The sequence below is a fragment of the Haliotis rufescens genome, unplaced genomic scaffold (genome assembly GCF_023055435.1).
Source record: "Haliotis rufescens isolate VD_foot unplaced genomic scaffold, xgHalRufe1.0.p SCAF_1, whole genome shotgun sequence".
NCBI lineage: Eukaryota > Metazoa > Mollusca > Gastropoda > Lepetellida > Haliotidae > Haliotis > Haliotis rufescens.
Genome location: NW_025963779.1, coordinates 42,535,946 through 42,559,023, shown reverse-complemented (window position 1 = coordinate 42,559,023; position 23,078 = coordinate 42,535,946). Strand labels below are relative to the sequence as shown.

General features: G+C 37.0%; 1 protein-coding gene and 2 long non-coding RNA genes across 5 annotated transcripts in view; 1 reads left to right on the top strand and 2 right to left on the bottom strand.

Moving 5' to 3' along the window:
• Window positions 1-23,078, bottom strand: part of LOC124115359 (vacuolar protein 8-like) — a 376,809-nt gene that overhangs the window by 295,479 nt on the left and 58,252 nt on the right. The window lies entirely within an intron of this gene.
• Window positions 1,641-2,347, bottom strand: LOC124115360. Its single transcript, XR_006857972.1, has 2 exons — window positions 2,185-2,347; window positions 1,641-1,788 (listed from the first exon to the last, which is right to left on the bottom strand). It is a non-coding gene; the product is annotated as an uncharacterized LOC124115360 (long non-coding RNA).
• LOC125380629 lies at window positions 20,486-22,890 on the top strand. Its single transcript, XR_007221281.1, has 3 exons — window positions 20,486-20,731; window positions 22,448-22,549; window positions 22,857-22,890. It is a non-coding gene; the product is annotated as an uncharacterized LOC125380629 (long non-coding RNA).

Here is a 23,078-nt window from a genome sequence, read left to right as displayed (position 1 = left end):
ATAAAGTCTTCAATACATAATCATTATTGTTGAAAGTTAAACACGTTTAAATTCTTCCCGCATTTCTTATAGGTACATATTTCAGAAATTTAGCAAATTTTATAATTAGTTCTGGTTGAGATATGTACAAAGAGAAGCAATGTTGTAATACATATCACAATTTCTTGGAAGTAACTGGCCCTGTATGTCATATCAAATACAGTGACACAGAATAAGATATTCATCCTCACTGGCCATAGATAACAATCCTTTTTAGCACTGATAAACATACCTGTCAGGTGATAGTCTCAACAGACGGAGCCAGTACTTTCTACAATTAGTGACATAGACACCCCATAATGGACATCTTCCAGTTTCGCTATAAGTAACACAATTTGATGACTAGTACCCTATTCCTGAAATAGATTTACAAAATCTTTTGTGGATCATTTTGACATTATCCTGAACTGTATGCCTCCTTGTTGTGGGAACAATATTCTTATAAAAATATGAAAGGCATTCAACACAGATACACAATACTGTTCAATGAAATACTTAACTGGAAAAAGTGTGTTACAAGCTTAGTCGGCTAAGGTCTTACATTTTAATGATTTTATCCATATCATTGGCACCCAAATACGAAGATTTTGAACCCTGAAATGCAATGTTGCTGTAAGCAGTAGTAAAACATGAGAATATGGTTGAATGAAAACACATTCAAATTATGACATGTTATCAATGTATCTATTGATAGAAATGACATTTCACACACTGTTACCTCACACATTAACCAATATTATGTTATTGAAGATAAATTTAAACTGAAAAGGAGTATGGTTCTGTCAAAATAGGTTTCACATCTTTCTCTTCAAAGAAAACATTACATTTTGAAAACATATGGTAAACTCTCTGGCCTTAAAAAGTGATTTGCATACATGGTATAAATATAAATTCTATTCATTCTGCAGTTTTTGAAGTTGAATTTCCATAATTTTCTTCTTAAGACTTAAACAATCAGTTTCTAGTTTAAGTTTCTTGTAGAGTAACTCATCATAACTTTCCCCCAACAGGAATGTTTGTCGCGAGGACTTAGGCTCCTGGACAGTGCTCCATCCTGCTGGTCTCTTCATGGATCCCAGTGCTGAGGAGGCGGTATCTGGCACTGATGCTTCAGGCTGTGAAGGCACAGACACTGTTGATGCAGTAGGGACAGCTGCTCCCATGGCCTGGAGTGTCTGCAAGTCGAGTGCTGCCATGTCACTGTATTCACTGTATATAAATGGACAGAAAATGTTTTAGTCATTGTTATTTTTGAGTATCTATGTATCTGAATAGGGTAAAAATATGAGGGAATATCTTCAGTCTCAAACACATGGAGTCATCACTGATTTTTAGTGATCCCTTCAAATACTTTTCACCACAATCTTGCACTTTACAGGATTTGTTTAGGTGGATAATCAAGATTGGTTATTCTCTGTTATTGATGTGTTATATAATTTAATATGGATGCTTTTATAGTTATGTGTATGACCACTTATACACAGGAGGTACTTTGCTAACATAATAGTTTTTCATAGCAAATCATTTAAGTAGAATTATGCTATATGAATGATTATACTCAATACAAGGGCAAGGGAATACATCAGTAGAATTACCTTGCATTAACTGTGTCAGAAAGGCTGACCACCTGTAGGAGGGATGTGTCCATAGCTGATGGTATTCCACATATGGATACATTATTCTGCCCCAGAATATCCCACACTACCTCTGATGTGGCACTCAAAGTAGGGCATGGTGATGGACCACCACCTGTCAAAGTAAAAAATTATTTTTACTTACATAAGAAAAATTGAGAAAGTTTTATTCCGAATCAATGTGTTGAATAATACTAAAGTAACAATTGAAGACAACCTTACAATTTGTTTCAAACTTAGGAATCTATATAAATATGCATTCATCATTACTAACCTAAGAATTGTACATTCATATGTTAATTCAAACTTTTAAGAATTGATTATACACTGTATGGGACACCAAAATGTACTTAAAGACACCAAATACAAATATTTTTACTTGAAAGCTAGCACAGACAATAATTGTATCACATTAAGATTAAATGTATCTCAGATCTGGTGATTTATGCACTGTAAAACTACTAGATTCTATTACAGTTCAGTGTTGCAAAATGTGAACTACAATAATTACCTGTGCTGATAACACCTTGCTTGTACCTTGCAATTTCTCCCCTGGCTTTACTTTGGATGTTATGCCATTTTTTTTCCACCTCCTCAGGGGCTCTGATGCATCCTATGATTTACATAAAAATATTCAATTCTCAACTGTGTAATGTAAATTTCAGAAATAAACGAATAGGTACGGGATGTGGCACTGTAATATAACTGAAAACTTGTACAAGAACATTTATTTTTTTCTTTCCCTGAAAATAAATTTATGTTAAATAAAATATAATACAATACAATCTAGTTCCTTCCGATTTTATGTGCGTTGCTGCTGTGAAAATTTGCAAAATACTAAAATCTTGAATAACAATAGAATTTTGAACATTATTTGAATCTTAAATATATTTCAATACCAAAAAGTGGCACAAACTATCTTTATGGTCTGCTGTACCTGGAAAGGCTGCGTTGATCGTGTGGGTCAACTCCACCCACTTTTCTTTTTTCTTTTGGGCTGTCACGCCTGCACCGAACTTTCCTAATAAAACCGCTTTGTTTTCGTCAACAAGTTTCGTCAGGAGAAGGTTTTGGTCCTCAGACCAGTTGGGTTTTTGCTTTTTGTCAGTCATGTTCGCTGGCTGCCTTCGATATTCCTGCCGATCGAAAATAGGTCGTCTGCCAAAACTTTTGACTTTCGCGTTTTCAACACTGAAGAGTCGTGTTTTGTTGCTATTTATAGATAAGGGAATCTCCAAAACGTCACTCGTAAGGTGTTAAGAATATTCTTAGTCAAAACTTTATATCCCAAGATGCAACGGGGTAGACTAAGAAAAATCTAAGATATTATACTAATACTTTGCTAAGAATCATGCTTAGACTGTTTGTGACTTGATACTTAAGATTTTTTCTTAGCTAAGAATTTTTAAGAAAACTTAAGTCAATTTCTTAGAAGCTTTGTGAATACCGCCCCAGGCGTCTCACAAAGTCCTGTGGGATATCTGTCCATATCTCCTGGAGCATGTTTCGAAGTTCCTGGAGTGTCTGTGGAACACGTGGTTGACGTCGATGGCGCTGATCAATCTCATCCCACATGTGCTCGATTGGTGAGAGATCAGGGGAGCGAGCCAGCCAGGGGATGACATTCACGTTGTTTTGTTGAAGAGAATCGTGAACAAGTCGAGCAATATGACGCCATGCGTTGTCATGTTGAAAGGTAATGCCTGGGGCGGTAATCACAAAGCTTCTTAGAATTTTCTTAGAAATTGACTTAAGTTTTCTTAAAAATTCTTAGCTAAGAAAAAATCTTAAGTATCAATTCACAAACAGTCTAAGCATGATTCTTAGCAAAGTATTAGAATAATATCTAAGATTTTTCTTAGTCTACCCCGCTGCATCTTGGGATATAAAGTTTTGACTAAGAATATTCTTAACACCTTTGAGTGACGTTTTGGAGATTCCCTTATCTATAAATAGCAACAAAACACGACTCTTCAGTGTTGGAAACGCGAAAGTCAAAAGTTTTGGCAGACGACCTATTTTCGATCGGCGGGAATATCGACGGCAGCCAGCGAACATGACTGACAAAAAGCGAAAACCCAACTGGTCTGAGGACCAAACCCTTCTCCTGACGAAACTTGTTGACGAAAACAAAGCGGTTTTATTAGGAAAGTTCGGGGCAGGCGTGACAGCTCAAAAGAAAAAGGAAAAGTGGATGGAGTTGACCCACACGATCAACGCAGCCTTTCCAGGTATGGCAGACCATAAAGATAGTTTGACAATGTGCCACTTTTTGGTATTGAAATATATTTAAGATTCAAATAATGTTCAAAATTCTATTGTTATTCAAGATTTTAGTATTTTGCAAATTTTCACAGCAGCAACGCACATAAAATCGGAAGAATTTTTTTGGATAGAACTAGATTGTATTGTATTAGATCTATATTTTAGTTAACATAAATTTATTTTCAGGGAAAGAAAAAAATAAATGTTATTGTACAGGTTATCAGTTATATTACAGTGTCCGATCCAGTACCTATTCGTTTATTTCTGAAATTTACATTACACAGTTGAGAATTGAATATTTTTATGTAAATCATAGGATGCATCAGAGCCCCAGAAGAGGTGGAAAAGAAATGGCATAACATCCAAAGTAAAGCCAGGGGAGAAATTGAAAGGTGTTATCAGCACAGGTAATTATTGTAGTTCACATTTTGCAACACTGAACTGTAATAGTAGTTTTAGAGTGCATAAATCACAAGATCTGAGATACATTTAATCTTAATGTGTTACAATTATTGTCTGTGCTAGCTTTCAAGTAAAAATATTTGTATTTGGTGTCCCATACAGAGTATAATCAATTCTTAAAAGTTTGAATTTACATATGTATACAATTCTTAGGTTAGTCATGATGAATGTGCATATTTATAAAGATTCCTAAATTTGAAACAAATTGTAAGGTTGTCTTCAATTGTTACTTTAGTATTATTTAACACATTGATTCGGAATAAAACTTTCTCAATTTTTCTTATGTAAGTAAAAATATTTTTTTACTTTGACAGGTGGTGGTCCATCACCATGCCCTACTTTGAGTGCCACATCAGAGGTAGTGTGGGATATTCTGGGGCAGAATAATGTATCCATATCTGGAATCCCATCAGCCATGGACACATCCCTCCTACAGGTGGTCAGCCTTTCTGACACAGTTAATGCAAGGTAATTCTACTGATGTATTCCCTTGCCCTTGTATTGAGTATAATCAATCATATAGCATAACTCTACTTAAATGATTTGCTATGAAAAACTATTATGTTAGCAAAGTACCTCCTGTGTATAAGTGGTCATACACATAACTATAAAAGCATCCATATTAAATTATATAACACATCAATAACAGAGAATAACCAATCTTGATTATCCACCTAAACAAATCCTGTAAAGTGCAAGATTGTGGTGAAAAGTATTTGAAGGGATCACTAAAAATCAGTGATGACTCCATGTGTTTGAAACTGAATATTACCTCATATTTTTACCCTATTCAGATACATAGATACTCAAAAATAACAATGACTAAAACATTTTCTGTCCATTTATATACAGTGAATACAGTGACATGGCAGCACTCGACTTGCAGACACTCCAGGCCATGGGAGCAGCTGTCCCTACTGCATCAACAGTGTCTGTGCCTTCACAGCCGGAACCATCAGTGCCAGATACCGCCTCCTCAGCACTGGGATCCATGAAGAGATCAGCAGGATGGAGCACTGTCCAGGAGCCAAAGTCCTCGCGACAAACTTTCCTGTTGGGGGAAAGTTATGATGAGCTACTCCACAAGAAACTTAAACTTGAAACTGATTGTTTAAGTCTTAAGAAGAAAATTATGGAAATTCAACTACAAAAACTGCAGAATGAATAGAATTTATATCTATACCATGTATGCATATCACTTTTTAAGGCCAGAGAGTTTACCATATGTTTTCAAAATGTAATGTATTCTTTGAAGAGAAAGATGTGAAACCTTTTTTGACAGAACCATACTCCTTTTTAGTTTATATTTATCTTCAATAATATAATATTGGTTAATGTGTGAGGTAACAGTGTGTGAAATGTCATTTCTATCAATAGATACATTGATAACATGTCATAATTTGAATGTGTTTTCATTCAACCATATTCTCATGTTTTACTATTGCTTACAGCAACATTGCATTTCAGGGTTCAAAATCTTCGTATTTGGGTGCCAATGATATGGATAAAATCATTAAAATGTAAGACCTTAGCCGACTAAGCTTGTAACACACTTTTTCCAGTTAAGTATTTCATTGAACAGTATTGTGTATCTGTGTTGAATGCCTTTCATATTTTTATAAGAATATTGTTCCCACAACAAGGAGGCATACAGTTCAGGATAATGTCAAAATGATCCACAAAAGATTTTGTTAATCTATTTCAGGAATAGGGTACTAGTCATCAAATTGTGTTACTTATCGCAAAACTGGAAGATGTCCATTATGGGGTGTCTATGTCACTAATTGTAGAAAGTACTGGCTCCGTCTGTTGAGACTATCACCTGACAGGTATGTTTATCAGTGCTAAAAAGGATTGTTATCTATGGCCAGTGGCCAGTGAGGATGAATATCTTATTCTGTGTCACTGTATTTGATATGACATACAGGGCCAGTTACTTCCAAGAAATTGTGATATGTATTACAACATGTATTTGCTAAATTTCTGAAATATGTATAAGAAATGCGGGAAGAATTTAAATGTGTTTAACTTTCAACAATAATGATTATGTATTGAAGACTTTATGTACTATCGTTCTTTTGAATTTACTACAATAAAATCTGTCTGTCATAAAATGTTTCTTACAAGAAGATAAATGTATTTTCATATACCGGGTAAGTAAACTGGGAAAATGCATTGCAAATGAACCCTTGAGCATTTTTAATGATCCTTGAGATTCACAAATTATATATCATATTTAACAATTATAGTAACCATATTAATTTTATTAACCAGTTGTTATAAATTGTTTGTGAATTATTTTTGAAAAAAGGTAAACCTTATCAACTGATTCTTATACTCTTATTTGTTAAAATAAACTGTTTTATTACTGAATTTTTTTGTTGTTGAATATAATTCATTAAATAGTGGTTTTACTCAATTAAAAGAAGAATTATCACTCACACTGAAAGTGAGTGTTTGCAAAGTGATTCCTGAAGGTCAAGTTGTGGCCAGGAATATCTCTCTCTCTGTAGGGGGCTGTCATGTCGTCATCCGGAACATTGGACTCACTGTCAGGTAATGGGATATTCCTTATCTTGCAGATGTTATGCAGAATTCCACAACATGTTATGATTTAACATGCCTTAATTGGAGAAAGGCGAATCTCTCCATGTAAGACATGGAACCGTCTCTTGAGCTGGCCTATACCTCTTTCCATGACACTCCGGGTCCTTTTATGTGCTCTGGAAAACAAGTTCAGAACCCGTCTAATACACACCCACACACCCACACACCCACACACCAACACACACACAACAATTTACAGATATGTGTGTATTACAGTCAATGTGTTCCATATGGAATTTCCACAAATTTGTTTCAGTTATTTTACAAATTGAGTGAAAAATCTGTCCATTTCATTTATAATAATAATGAAATCCAAACATTATTATGCTCTATTTCATCACTCAATGATTGAACATGTGTAGTCAATAATTACTGTGAAGTGTCTAAGCCCTTTTGAACTCCAATAACGATTATCCAGTCTGTTAGGTGAATGGACAGATGTTTTAGTCACCTTAATGACTGAAATATTTAGGCTTTTTATAAATTGCCAAAGTGAATCACATTTTACATATTGACCGTAAGATATATATCAATCTCATTAAAATCAGACCTTAAGAAATAAGGTCTGATTTTAATGAGATATATTTTTAGAACCTTTTTTTTTTTTTTTTTAAACATTATTATAATTGTTGAATTTATTTCTATGTATTTCTGGCTTATCTGTCATTAAATATATTTCATATTTTTATATGGGTAATTTCTAAATGTTTTCTTTCGATATATATATGCACAACCAAATATCTTTTCACATTTGAACACTTAAACTTTTCACAACAACCAATTCTCACTTTTGTAATTTTGAAGGGGGATAACTCTCATTACGATTGCGTGTTCACGATTGTAGGAGAATATTACCGATTGTAGGATGTCTGTGAGCCAGGATTTGGTCTCAGGTACGGAGTAAGCAGCCAATTTCTGCAGGGGTAGCCACTATCTCCAAGTAGGTGACACCCGGTTGGCACGATGTGTCGTTCAAATAAAATATGAAGTCCACTTTCGGTGAGTATTCTCGAGTCATGTGTGGAGCCTGGCCACTTCGCAACAAGGTCAATTATCATGTTGTTTGGATCAAATACAAGCTGTGTGTTAATACTGTGGTACTGTTTATGATTTACATATGAGGGTTCCTCGACAGATGGTGCAATAATCTGCACATGGGATCCATCAATCACTCCAACAACGCCAGGGAAGTGAGCGATGTTGTAAAACGCCGCTTGATTCCGACGAATGCAACCCTGTGTTGTCGGAAAGTGAATAAACTGGGATGCTATCTCGGCGTCGGACAAAGCTGACACTGTCTGCTCTATCGCATTTTGCCTGTAGCGAAATAACGTAGCGTTGCTACAACCTTTTCAGTTCCTGTCATGGCATGAGAACGAGAGGTGCTAGGACATATTTTATCAGCAATTAACCCAGTCACATATTCAATACCACTCTTGTTTAACCTGTATCTTCTGATTAGTTCTTTGTCAGAATATATTTGCAGTACATCTCGTCTAGCGGTGGTTTGTACAATACCTATGGCAGCCATATTGGATGGCTAAGAAAATTCTTAAGGACTTAAGTAAGCTCATGAGGTATCTTAAACTTAAGCAAAGAACTAAGCACTGAGAAGCTCTGTGAATATGACTTAAGAAATTACTTAAAACTTAAGTTGGTTGTTAGGGAAACTAAGATTTCTTTGTGGATTTAATCATTCTTAAGGCTTAAGAAAATTCTAAGAAGCTTTGTGAATACCGCCCCTGGGCCATGACGATGCAAAAACGGTAGAACAACAGGGCTGATGATCTCGTCGCGGTAGCGGTGTCAATTGAGATTTCCCTCTACCACTATCAAATGGGTCCTCCGTCTTGCTGTAATCCCACCCAATACCATAACTCTGCCGCCCCCGAACCGATCTTCTTCCATGACACAATGATTGACGTAACGTTCACCTGGACGTCGGTACACTCGAATCCGTCCATCGCTGTGGCTGAGGTGAAAACGAGACTCGTCAGTGAATAGAACTTGTCCCAACTGCATGGCCGTACAGCTTAGATGCTGTCTGCACCACTATAGACGTGCTTGACGGTGGTTTCCTGTCAAAATGGACATCTGGCGGGTCTTCTGGCGAAAATCCCTGCACATCTGAGGCGACGACGTACGGTTTGTGAAGATATTCGTCGAAGGCCAGGGATGCTTCTTGCAGTCACTGTTGCTGGCTGGGATCAATTTCGTAGGTGTGTTGCTCGAATCCAGTTGTCTTGTCGATTATTGGTTACGCGAGGCCTGCCACTCCAAGGATGGTCTCTGACTGCATTCGTCAGTTACCAACGTTGCCATAAACACCAAATGGTGTTTCTGTGGACGTTAAATTGTCTTGCAACATCACGTTGACTCGATCCTGCTTCAAGCATACCAATGGCTCGCAGACGCTCATTTTCGGACAGGCGTGGCATTTTGTAATGTTGAATTTTTGCGTAATTTTGTTGTTTTTCTGAGTGGTTGTTGTCAGCACGATGCTAAACAATGCATATGGAATCCCATTAACGCACATGTTTTTATACCCATTTTTGGGTAGTGAAATGCATGGGGCTTGCATAAAAGTCAACTTATGCATGCTTTTCTGTAGCAGTTGCATTTTTGTGACTTGATTCCATACATGTACTACAATACTGAAAACCAAACTTTACTTGTTTGAAAAATACACTAAAATATTGGTGTCACAGGAACTTTTGTTGTTGAGTACATGTAAAGATATAGAAATAGTTTGGATGCCTGCGCATGTTGGAGTCTTTGGCAACGAACACGCAGACAAAGCAGCCAAATCAGCACTAAAATTAGAAGAAGGAAGCATCAACCTACCAATATCTAAAAACAAAATTAAAAGTATCACAAAGGAGAAAATCTTCCAAAAGTGGCAAAAGAACTATCAGAAGTCTAACTGCAAACTAAAACACCTGCTACAAAAGCCACTCCAAAAAACAAAAATCCATCATAAAACCAAAATAATTAACAGAGTAATAACTAAACTACAAACAGGCCAAACTAAGTTAAACTCCCACCTACACCAAATTAAAAAAAACACCAAACTGGTAAATGCCCCCACTGCAACTTAAAAGAAACTCCTGAACACGTAATACTATATTGCACACATTACCAGCAACACAGAACAACACTCCAATCCACACTAAACTGCAACAATCAAATGACACTAGCATCCCCCCTAAATGACCTACAAACCTTTAAAGCAGTTGGAATCTATCTAACCAAAACAGGCCTACTCCGCCGCATCTAAAGTACAACATACAAGCTGTCAATAAACCCTAAAATTCTAAACCTATAAAAACACTCAAACTCACAAAAGCTCCATTTAGTCCCTCACACACACACCTAGCATGGCACATTTCAAAATTCGAAATTTGTTCTCCAAATTAAGTAAGCAGCCCTAAAAGCCCCCCTACGTTGCCTCACCTTTTCGGACATACCCTTTTCGACCAATCACTAAATGGCCTGGCAGGCCTGAAATACCCATATGTCGGAAAGCCCACGTTAAGTTCCCAATTTAAGTAAGTAAGTAAGTTGGCAGAAGGGGTTTGACTCTCCAACGAAGGATAGCTCTCACTGACAGCCCAGATGGATGTACCGACTCTCTGTGGCATCCACAGCTATATTTAAGACATTGTTCATTCATTGTTCTTGTAAATAAAATTGTAATTAGTCTCTTGTGAGGCCAGCTCTTTGCTGACTAATTGCCCCACGAAAACCAGCACACTATTTGGAAGGTTTTGGAGCATCAGAACAGAACCATAATAGCAAGATTGGCTGCCCTTAGTTTGGCTCCTTCCAGATGGAATCTGTGACCCTGGGGTTGGGACACAAGAAGTGGGATACAATGTCAAGGATCCAGTGGTCGGACATAATCAGTTTTCAGTTGTTGGTGTAAAACAACAGACGTCCCCCCCACGTAGATTGTAATCCATACACAAATAGATAGGGCCTGTGACTGAAATGGGAGCTAGTAGACTGTATCATAACCGAAACGGGGACCGGACAATGGTCAAGCTGTTTTAGAACACTAGACTGACCGTCAAGGTGTGGCCGGACCGTTGGGGAGATTATGAGGTGATCGTGATGGATAAGCGTCACTTGTGGTTGGCGTTGATGGCTGGTTGGAAGGCCATGTGACCGTAGCACTGATAAAAGGAGACACATGTGACTCTGATAAGTCTCTTCCCCTATGCGGCCTCTTGGCCGGAGGATCCTTCTGACCCTGGCTGAATCAAGTCTATGTAGCCATTCTACCTCCAGCCATAGAGCTGAAAGACAAGATTCAAATAAGTCTTTCTTGGCCTTCTGTGATAAGGATATCGGAAGAAGGAGCCGAAGGTACAGTCGTCTGAGGAGTGGTAGTTTGATTAGGTGGTGGTGTAGATGACATGTCAGGTTGAGAAATTATGTCATCAACTTTCTTCATGGATGTGTCTTTCCTCTTGGCCTTGGTGAGAGACTCAGTAAGCTTGGATAAAGCTTTCTTAGAGAGGCAGTACGTAGGACACTTTTCCCACCTTCATGCACAAGAGTGCTTTGGGCTGATTGAGTGCTATTGTGGGAACAACCTATTCTTGTATAGTTGACAGTGAAGAGGACTTGTGTTGAAAATCAGAAAGTTTAGTTTAGTGTGATTGCAGCCAAAATACAGGAATTTGGCACTAATGTAATAGAGGTAGAGGATTCGTAAGAATTAAGAAGTATCCAGAGGCTTGTGATCGTTGCTTATGCAAACATTTCTTCCATACATGAATGACTGGAATCATATGTGACAGGACAGCTCCAGGGACTTAGGAGATGAATCAATGGCCAGGATCAGAACAATCTTAGCGCTACAATTATTGTAAGTCCTCAAAATCATGTTTTTAGGCTTCAGCAACAATCACCATCCACTTGCACAAAGCGATTGTAGGCTAAATCATTGTAAGCTACAATACAAAATTACAATTGATTTGAATCGACACTCCAACAACACGAAGAACGTACCACAGATTTAATGTCAGTATTATCATTAATTTTGACAGTGCACCACATAACTATTGAGTTGATAGCTAAAAGTACTATTCCCAAACAACTTACCCTCTGGATGCCAAGTTTTTTTTCTGACGCACATTTTCTTAGATCGGAAAAGTGAAGGTTGTGCGAGAATTGCACTCACGCGGCACTGGATCTACCTCTGGCTATAAAATTACACAGAGGTGAAGAATATTAAATTTCCTATTTGAGGGTGTAAATTTAACTGCAAATATTAATCCGTTTTTTAAAAAAGACGCTTCTAAGTGTTATCTGAGATTTTATTCTCCGCTGAAAAACAGTAAATACTCCGCTTTTTATCATACACCGATAAAAGTACTGTGCGGCGATTTTTTTATTTAGAAGCTTTACGGAAACTAAGCAAACAAAATACTGCCTAATATCTGAACCATATAACTATATATCAAATGGAGTTATATGTGTATGTATAACGACATACAATCAATGCAAAAAATAGCATGCCGTAAATGACGAAAACTGATTTTTCTCTATGACATCAAGAGGTGACAGAGAGGTTACACGAGTACAAAGAAAAGGGGGCATAACTCTGCTATGCTTAGCACAAGTTTATTGTAACTCAAGTCACTTGGTGAGAATTAGCTGTGGGTAAGGATACTATATTTTCGTGGGGTTTTGTTCACGAGGAACCAAACTATTCCAACACACAAATATCAATAAAGAAACTGTATATGTTTAGTTATTTAAAAACCCCATAAGAAATGATGAAATCATACTTCATAAAAAAGAGGTAATAGAGAAATGGATGGCCTTATCTAACCTATAACTTAGTCTTTAGATTCCAACATTCTCCTGAGTGTGTAAGTGTAATTTGACTAATGTTGCACCATTATTAATGGGGCACTAGCCTTATCATCAAATGTAATGAAATACCAAAAGATAACACCATTCTATTTGATGTCATGACTGGTTTTATGTTTTGATAACGTCTGAGAAAGACGACTGGTAATTTGATTAATACATATCTCCCCTAATTTGCGTTCATGGTATGGAAAATCTCCATGTGTAAAACGGAATTAGACGCTTTTTCGACACAACATTAAATGACTGTTTTCACCAGGTAAATAATGTCTTGAATATATAAACAATTAGATAGTTAATTGTGTATCTTAATTGGACAAGACATGCCCCTATTTGGCATCAATTTATGTAATGAAATTCCCAAAACAATATTTCAAAACAACCAAAATTATATTCAGTATTGGACATTTATTTTTTTCATTGTTATGTTTACATTTTTCTTTATCTCGCCTCAGAATTACACAATAAAAGATTCAAACAAAGCGCTATTGGTATAGAATTATCAGGATAATCGCATAAGGTTGAACCAACAGGGTACATGGCATGGGTTTTATTTTTATACTTCTTACAATTCCTGGAGAAATAAAGTAAACCGTATAATATCCTGTCATCACAATATATCGAAAAGAGAATAAAACCATTGATTATACATGTATAATGCAAAACGAGAGAAATAATTTGTAATTTGTTTGTGACTAACGCGCACCTGGCGAATCGTTAGATATCACTGTTCTGTGTATCAAACAACATAAAAAACAATTCCAAGACCAAGACAATTCTTTCAGAAATGTGTGCATATATTTTAACGAAAAATATTATCCATTTTGTTAAAGTAATATATTCAGTTTTAGTTATAATATAAATGAAACGGCTTTTCATGGACATTGGTTATATGAACTTATAATATTGACTATTACACATCCCAAGAAATATGTACATGCTGCAGTTACATTTACACTTCATCTTGTAACACTTGTCAAAAGGAAAGAAATATTGTATTCAACACTATAAACCTATCAATTCTTATGTAAACAATGTTCAAACAAACAAGAGATTATAAAAGGTTCGTTCATACATGTTGTGGCCTATATTTACGTATGATATCATTTTGAACATTGACAAATATCCAAAGTGAAATTAATTGTGTGAAAAAAATGTATAAAAGATATCCAAAATCTGCATCATAACTGAAACTGTAAACAGCATGATACAATGATCGTGTACACTCTCATTCAAGGACCTTCACCTCAAAGAAATTACCAAATATGTACAACAATGTTGATGTATGACATCACAACCTGTGACCGACTTTTACAAAATGGCATGTTCACTGTCAACAGTACGCGGGATTTAACGAGGGGACTTTCGTTGTTTCAGGGATCGTATATACATGAATGTGACATGTAAGTAATCAGAAACATTCTGAGAAGCTATGTACTGTTATTTGTTGTTATATTTTTCACTGAAACCAACGGAAATAGTCGGAAATTCCGATAAATACCGTTGTTGTTGTGCATGATTTTGCGTCAGTCATGGCGTCACACAGGACAGTAACTTTGACAATTTCTGTCGAAAATATCAAATCATTGCAATGTTTCTATATTAAATTCCCCAATTCTTCCTACGATTCTCTTCCCATGCATATTCTAAAAATGTTGAGCTAATATCTTGGAACGAATAGAGGAATGGATAGCTCAAAATAGGAGAAAAAAATACACTGTGTAAAATCGAGCACAGCGTTCGTGTTCACAATAACTTATTTTGCTTGATTTTATCTGGGCACTTTGTATTGGTGACGAAGACCATTGGTCATTTGATTCTAAAATGTATGAGGAATTCAAGGATGTATGTATCGCAGCTAAGTATGAAATATACATAATGTTACAGGCATCTCATAACCGGTGTACGTGAAACGTGATTTTGTAAACACTATGCAATATGGCGGAAAGTTCACTTTGGCGTTCGTGTTTGCATATTTTCCAAAACATTCGAAACGATTCTAGGGTTATCGGAGATGTTTTGGAATGATCATTGGAAATTTCATAAAAGACAGATACCCGTGATCACTAATATGCTATTATTGAAATTCATTTCTCTGAGTAAATATCCGAAATTTATGTTTCAAAACATGCTGTAAATAACGCCGTGAGTGGTGATTTAGTAATGTATAAAAAATGGCGACAATTACGATGTATCTAATTTTCAGAAGTCATTTCAGTACTTTTGCTTGGCCTAAAATGCCAGTGGATGATATCACAGAACAGGGAATTTCCCACCTTATTCAAAACTGGGAAGTGTATCTGTGTGGGTGATGTATTTTGAATTTTATTCAACTTCAAAGTGAGGGTGATGTGATGTCCCTCTGGCATCCAGGGGATAATGCTGAAAGAAGTGTGACACAACACTAATCAAGGAAAGAATAAAACCCCATGTTGTCGGGAAGCGATCTGTAACTTCCGTGACCTTTTGGATAAATCAAGGGCAGCTAATCATAGTTTATACTCAAGATGGGAGTGGTTTCCCTTTGTATAAGCCCAGAGTAGAACCTTGCCCAGTGTATTAATGTTGTAGAATTGCTGAGCTCCCCCTGTATTTCTTTTGGGTCACATTCATGTCAGTTATTTTGTCTTGAGTTTATCATTAAATTAATCTACAAATAAATACAATGAACACACAATACCATTTTGAAAGTGGTCAAATGTATCAAATGTTATATATTTATATATAAGAGTGTTAAATAAATACAAGTTAAAGAGCAAAACCATACATGTTTAAATCTAAAATCGAGTGGGATGGGGATGAGCGGTTTTAACTCTCTTGGTGCTACGGGACCATATTTGGTCCCTCACTTCTCACACCCACTAAGTGGCACGCGACCATGTATGGTCCTATGAAAATGTCCTTTTTCAACAGTAAATTAGGATGTCAAACACTGGGTGTGCACAATCAAAATTATAACCATCATCACCCTAATCATCTCAGCTTTAATATCGTGTAACTCATATTTAATACAGTGCTATGGATTGCGAAATATGGTGAGATTAGTAAAGTGGTTACTGCGCTTCTCGACCATTTTCTGCCATGTTGAACTTCATGCGAATGACATCGATTTTTTATTATGCACACGTCACATACATGTAATTATTATAATATCAGACAGCCAATTTGAAAAAAAATATATATCAGACTGGCCAAAAAGATTTACTGTTCCCCACTGTACAGTTATTGGCGTGAAATTACTAATATTTAGTCTGCAACGGAAGTTGTTTGTTCAAGTATTGCATATTATTATCGACTGTGTGTCATGGCTATTTAGCTCGGCGTTAGAGACGAAACGACTGTGCAGATAGTCTCTCTGTTTATGATGCTGATTTACAAAAATAATTCAAATCTAACATATGGAAAGATGGCTATGATCGTTAATATTAAGGTCGTATAGTTTATAATTCCTGCGAATCCTCTACCTCTATTACATCACAGCCATAAATCCTGTATTTTGGCTGCAGATACACTATAAGTAAATCTTCAGATTTTCAACAGAAGTCTTCTTCACTGTTAACTACACATAACTAGTTGTTCCCCTAATAGCACATGTAGATCTTCAGCTCTTCTGTGCAAAAAGGCGAGGAAAACGTCACTTCTTTCCTCAACACCTGTTTTTTGTTTTTGCTCTAGCACTTGGTATAGGTAGTCACACTGTATAGTTCATTTCTTCAGAAAAACTATATCATTTGGTTTACGATCTGGCTGGATACGAAAGTATACTGGGGTTGGTTGGTTATGTGTTTTCACTTAATATGGTGACCTCCACTTCCCTGCTGATGTGTCAGAAGTGTGGTCAGTTTATGGTAACTGGCGATCCACAAAACTTCTGCTGGAAGTGCAGAGAAGCTTCAAGTACGGTCGAGTCATGATGCGACCTGTGCTCTCCCCTCCCTAAGTCCTTCTTCATCGAAGAGTTGTTAAACACCTGTCTAGTGGCCATCACTTCAGAAGTCGATAAACTGAAGAAGTTGCAGGCTCAGATGTCTTCCCTGGCCAAGAGGCCACACAGGGTTAAGCAGCCGATAGAGCCTAAGTCAGCAACGAAGTCAAGATCAAAACTTCCTGACCAGCCGAGCCGACCAGCCGAGCCACCAAAGATCCCTCTGGTATATCCTGGCTATGATGTAACAGAGGTAGAGGATTTGAAGGAATTATCAAACAATAGTTATCATTGTTAATAATTCTAAGAATACTACCTCTATTACATCAGGAAGTACTTCCACCCACCTCCCAAATTCATCTGCCTCTTGTGGTTAGATGTTTTGGAAAGAAGTGAATTTTCCTGCCTTTTTGCACAGAAGAGCTGAAGAGCTACATGTGCTATTTGGGGAACTACTAGTTGTGTGTAGTTGACAGTGAAGAGGACTTCCGTTGAAAATCTGAAAATTTACTTATAGTGTATCTGCAGCCAAAATACAGGATTTATGGCTGTGATGTAAAAGGTAGTATTCTTAGAAATATTAACAATTATAACTATTGTTTGATATCTATGGGCAGGAAGTTCATGATCAAAACGTCCTACTTGCTCCCCCATTTCGACAAATAACTGCTGGTTTTTTTTATATGTAATAACTAAGAGTCATGTGTTATTGCTCCAACTACCTGACCATGTGAATGAATTGCCCTAACCGTTTCACTTTTTGTCACAAAAGGAGATTTCAAAAGTGTGGCCAAGACATCCAACGTTAGTCGACGCCATATTGTAAACAAATTGAGTCAAGGTCGGTTTCACATGTAGTAGGTTGGCCCCCATCTCTGTCAATAGTACTGTCATAGCGACTGATTGACGACAACCATTGTCTGAAGAACATTTGTTTTAAAAGGCTAATTACCTTGTAGCCATTACATGTGCATGTCTCCTTAACTTAATAGTCAATATGTATTAGGCGCTAATCCCCGTTGTTAATCCTCACCAACATTTCTGGGCTACTATATCACTTCCCGTTAATTACTGTTATTTACTGTATGACGTTTTTATTGCCTTAATTATTTATCCCCTGAGTTGTGTCGGTTCATCACCCCCAGAAGTCCCATGTCCAGAGCAACGTCATAGCCTTTCCATTGTTGTTCATTATTATATATGTGCTACCATTACACTGTTACTAGGTGTAAGTGAAGCTTGGTATTCCGAGTGCTGATGTAGGGACGACCTCGAGCAGGATGTGCCGCTCATAGGAAATGTCCTGAGGTGAGCTGGAGCTCCGCTCATCTCATGTATGCCTGAGCTGGAAGGTCCGCTCATCGCTGTGTTTGTGTTGTCAGAGCAGGTATTCCGCTCATTGTGTATTTGTTGTTTATTGTTTACATGTTGTGCATAAAACGTTGCGGGACAGTGATGTCGATTTTGTCCTTGATTCCCCTAAGACCTAATTCCCTGTCAACATGCGCGTTGACAGTACACGCGATAAAACTATTGCATTTGGGTTAACCGCTTATGGATACAATGTGCTGTAAAGTCTGACTTCGATTTGTTTTTCTTTTCATTGAAACTGTGATAATGGCGCTATGATTGGTTTGCTGAAATAATATTTTCCATGAGTCATGGTACATGCTGTGATTGGACAAGATAATTGATAATCAATTGTGTATGTATACATATACTCGAAATACACATTACAAATCTCCTCAGAAAATGGAATATATAATCACAGTATGACAGCTCGTATCTCCAACATTCTGGTTGGTTGGTTGATTTGTTGTTTAACGCTGCACTCAGCAATATTCCAGCTATATGACGGCGGTATGTAAATAATCGAGTCTACACCAAACAATCCAGTGACTGATATCATGAGCATCGATCCACGCAATTGGCATTGATGACATGTATCAACCAAGGCAGCGAGCCTGAGCCTGTTAGTCGCCTTTTACGACAAGCATAGTCCACTTTTACGGCAAGCATGGGTTGCTGCCATGGATATTAAATCTAATTAATATTAAATTTACAAATTATTGATGTAGACTGTATTCTTGATTAACGTATGATAATCTATTGCAAGTCTTCAACTCTTATTTGATGTTTTCTGAACAGTCACAAAGTAAACACTTTATTTTATTTCGTTATATAACAATGACGTTACAATCTTCATTCTCTTTCAGATTAAATCCTCCTTGGGGCACTTATTGCATTTTCCTTGCTCAAGAAAATCTACATGACATGAGTTGTAACCATTTTCCTTAATAAAAAATGTTACCACACAAAAAAACAACGTTTTTGTATGATATATGACCACCCCAACGGGGCCTCACCCTCTACAGGCGACACACGCCAAGGGGAGCGACTCTCACCCAAATAACTTTTCCTTATGTCATCTGACAGTGCAGACATACATCAAGACTCTAGAGAATTCACTTCATCCAACTTATCGTTGATACCTGAAGACATGGCTCAAACTGTATGTGTGGTATATTTCCCTTTCTTTCTTGCAAAGGCGTAATTCCTTGTATTTTATAGTTTTTTATATGTTGTAACTTGGCCGCCACGTGCCCCTGCCACGTTTGTTTCACGTAATGGCGGCCGCTGTGTAGCTTATTCTGTTCTGATAAATTCCATGTTCGTGTACAACCGACATGGCTTTTTTATCTTAACATTATTTCACTACAATGTTTCCTTTTCAACCCTTCTGTAACTTTAAAAAGTGCCCTACGGGCACAAGTTACTGTGAGTTTTTTCTCCGCTCAGGGGGGAGGTTTACTAAGCTCCCTTTGTATGTTACAAATGTATATACAGCCCTGGCTATCCATATCGTGTGTCGCATTTTCGTTACGCCTTTGCATATGTTTGTGTTGTAATTATGCTTGTATCTTTCTGCAATTTCATCAATTCGCACTGATACACATCCCTCCTCGTTCCCCATCCGTTTAGTTTTAACGGTCTGTTGCAGACTTTCAAAGTTTGTACGGGATGCGACACGGCGATACCACCGCAAGATCCACACCCTAAATGCATTTATTATTTCGCTGCTTGGCGGAGCCCAGCTAACACACGACGTTGTCACAACGTTGTGGAAAGGTTGTGGATTGGTAACGTCGTGAAATAACGTTGTCACAACGTCATTATAACGTCAACGTGCAACGTTATTTCACAACGTTATAACAACGTTGCACATTCACGTTGTGAAAACGTTGTGCATCGGACATCGCACAACGTTTTGTAACTACGTTTCTGAAACGTCGGTGAAACGTTATAAAGTTTGCTTCTTGATAGTCATAAAGGAATAGAACTGCTTTATCAAAATCAACATGAATTTGTCAGAATACCAAGGCAGTAATGCATTACCCTTTCTGTATATTCGTCATTTGAATTTTCATCTCTTAATACTAAAATTTCCAGAACGTAATTGCGTATCTCTATTACAACGTTAGTATTACGTTACATTGTAACGTTATTCCACAACGTAACAACAACGTTGCAAATTAACGTTGTGATAACGTTATGCTTTGGACATTACAACACTTTTTGTAAATGATGTTTAGGAAACCACTCGAGATCTACCATCTCGTAGTTTTATTTTTTTAAAACATATATATCTATGAACGAAGTTATCTATCTGTCTACTAAATGTTGCCTAAAGCAAAATTACAGTTAAAAACACATTGGCGCGCATTTTTTGCGGCGTGAGAGCGACTGCTGAAAAGTTTAGCCTGTTGTCTCGTGAAGTGACGTCAAAATGACGTCACATTGTCGCGGAAGATTTGTTGTCACCAGCCATCTTAGTTCAAACTCACTCTGGATATATTACAACCAAGTGATTGTGCAGCAACGGGAACTGGACAGATGATCTGTGAATTCGGATAAGGTAAGTTATTTTTCAAAAGCAGTCTCCGCTTGTTGATATGTTTCTGTACATGCAGATAGTCAAATGATTTAAATGTATCGTATTATTCAGAAGTGGCGGGGTTTAGAATGCAGTTTGCCGGTCACTTTCACTGAGCTGAGCGTCAGTGTTGATAGTAATATTTGATACACAGAACGTGATGTATATAGAGGTGAAGGAAGCCCATGACTTTTTACCATATTATTATTTTATGGATACCAAGGGTAATTACCAAGGGCAAGCAGTAGGTATATGTTTGACCAGAATTCAGTCTGGCGGCGTTTTGTGGTCGTCATATTATGTTCGGGTTTCGATCGTAAGCGTATAAGGTATGTAGGCCTAAATAGGCCTAACGTATGCATCGCCTACTGACCACTGACAGTTATCGCCATTTCTTCCGTGTTATTTCTGAAATCTGAAAGTTTACATGTACTAATATTCTGACTTTGATTGTTGTGAAACAATGTGGCTCATTCAGGCCATGGGAAAGGTTGAGTAGATTTCTCTTATACAGCGAAGAGAGGGAATCAAAACAATGGAAGTATTTTCCGATCGACTCTCTGTAGGCTGCTAGTTATAGCCCTAGTCTAAAGGGCTCAATGATGTTATGAAAAATTGTATTTTCGGGAAGAGACAGAAACATACTTGTTGTTCCCGAGAAGGCCCAATTAGCACTGACTGAAGTAGCCTAAATGTGCATCATATGGTTGTTGGTGCTGTCTATAAAGTTTATTTGAGCAAGGCGCTTATCATGTGTATTTTTAATATTTCCCCCAAAAAGAATCAATTCATCATTTTCCGATAACTAGATCTATGTCCGACTCCCTTCTAATGAAAACGAGCAAAAGTAAAACGAGTCTCGTCGCGCGCTATGACGGGATGTGATAAGCTAGTCGATAATCAAAAGTTAAATATCACCATACATTGTCAGTGATTTGGTCATCGTTTGTTGATTATTAAGGTGAGATAGGTGTAGATCTAGTCAATGTGCACCAATGAAAAATACAATGGAATTGATAGCAACCATATTCGTTCGGTTTTCGATCTTCGTATGTTGCCAGGTAGGCTACCATACTACAGAATTATATTTAACGATATTGAACTGTATTATGTTAATAAACGTAGTAAGTATATGATACTTGGTTCTCTGAAACGTTTTGGCAATGAGAGAGAATAAAATGGTGATCGAAAACTGAACGAGTAAGTTCCAGTGTTAGCTACGAAATCGTACTGTAGCTAGATCTATATAAACAGCGCTGCGATGAAGATGTGAGTCGTAATTAGCTACAATGCCTGTCAAATATATCTGTTCCCGTTTGGGTTCCGGTTTAGAAAAGGTCCCCAACAAACCATGTTTGTACTAACATGATTGTGTGTCATTGTACTCTGACAGAGGTTGTGAGACGTGTCTCACTATAACAATCACTGGTTTGCCCGACCGGTTTGTCCGACCTGGTGTATATGTAAAGCCAAATTACATTAGGTGTTGTTTTTTTAGGATGGTACTCATAATTTTGTTACTTATATCTGTAGCCTGAGTTTATTTCCGATCGGACCTTATACATGAAGACTTACAGTTTTCCTAAATTTTAGGCAATTATACAATGTATGTTATCTTTTTGTTTAGACTACAGATCTAAATGTATGCTTATTGAATATAGTTTTAGTTTTGACTTTTTTAATATGTTTTCGTTGCAGCAAGGGAGAAAATGTTGCACGACCATTCCAGGAGATAAAATCAAGAATGTTGTATCATTGAGGAACACACCAAATAAACCCTGGGCTGTGAATTATGTTAACGTAAGTACAATTGTTTACGGTTACATTCCATTGTCTATATCCATGTTAATTGGTGGGGTGTTTTTTGCTTGAAATGAATGCTAAGAATGTAGATCTATTTATATAAATCTATGCTCGTACCACGTTTTGTATTCAACCTGATTCTTCATGTCTCTGAATGAATGTTAAAATTTGTTTCCATCAGTCACTTGAATTATATACATTATAGTTTGAATATTGATAAAACCTTATCTCCAAATGAATGTTTCTCGTCATATGAAATCTTTCATATACCTGCTCGAGATTTATTAAGCTGTTTGTATTTCAGGGAAGTGGCAGTGAACACCAAAGAAAGAAGATTCTGGCATTCAATAATTTCGAAAAGTGTATACATTTTCTATAATCTAAAAATAATAAAATGTCAACGTAAATGTGTCTTGGAGCTCTTTGTTGAATGGTGACTTCGCATGACTGAAAGTTGAAGTATACTATATGGACTTGATTAGAGACCGACCATTTAATATTCAAGGAGGTGGGGACCTGGAACTTT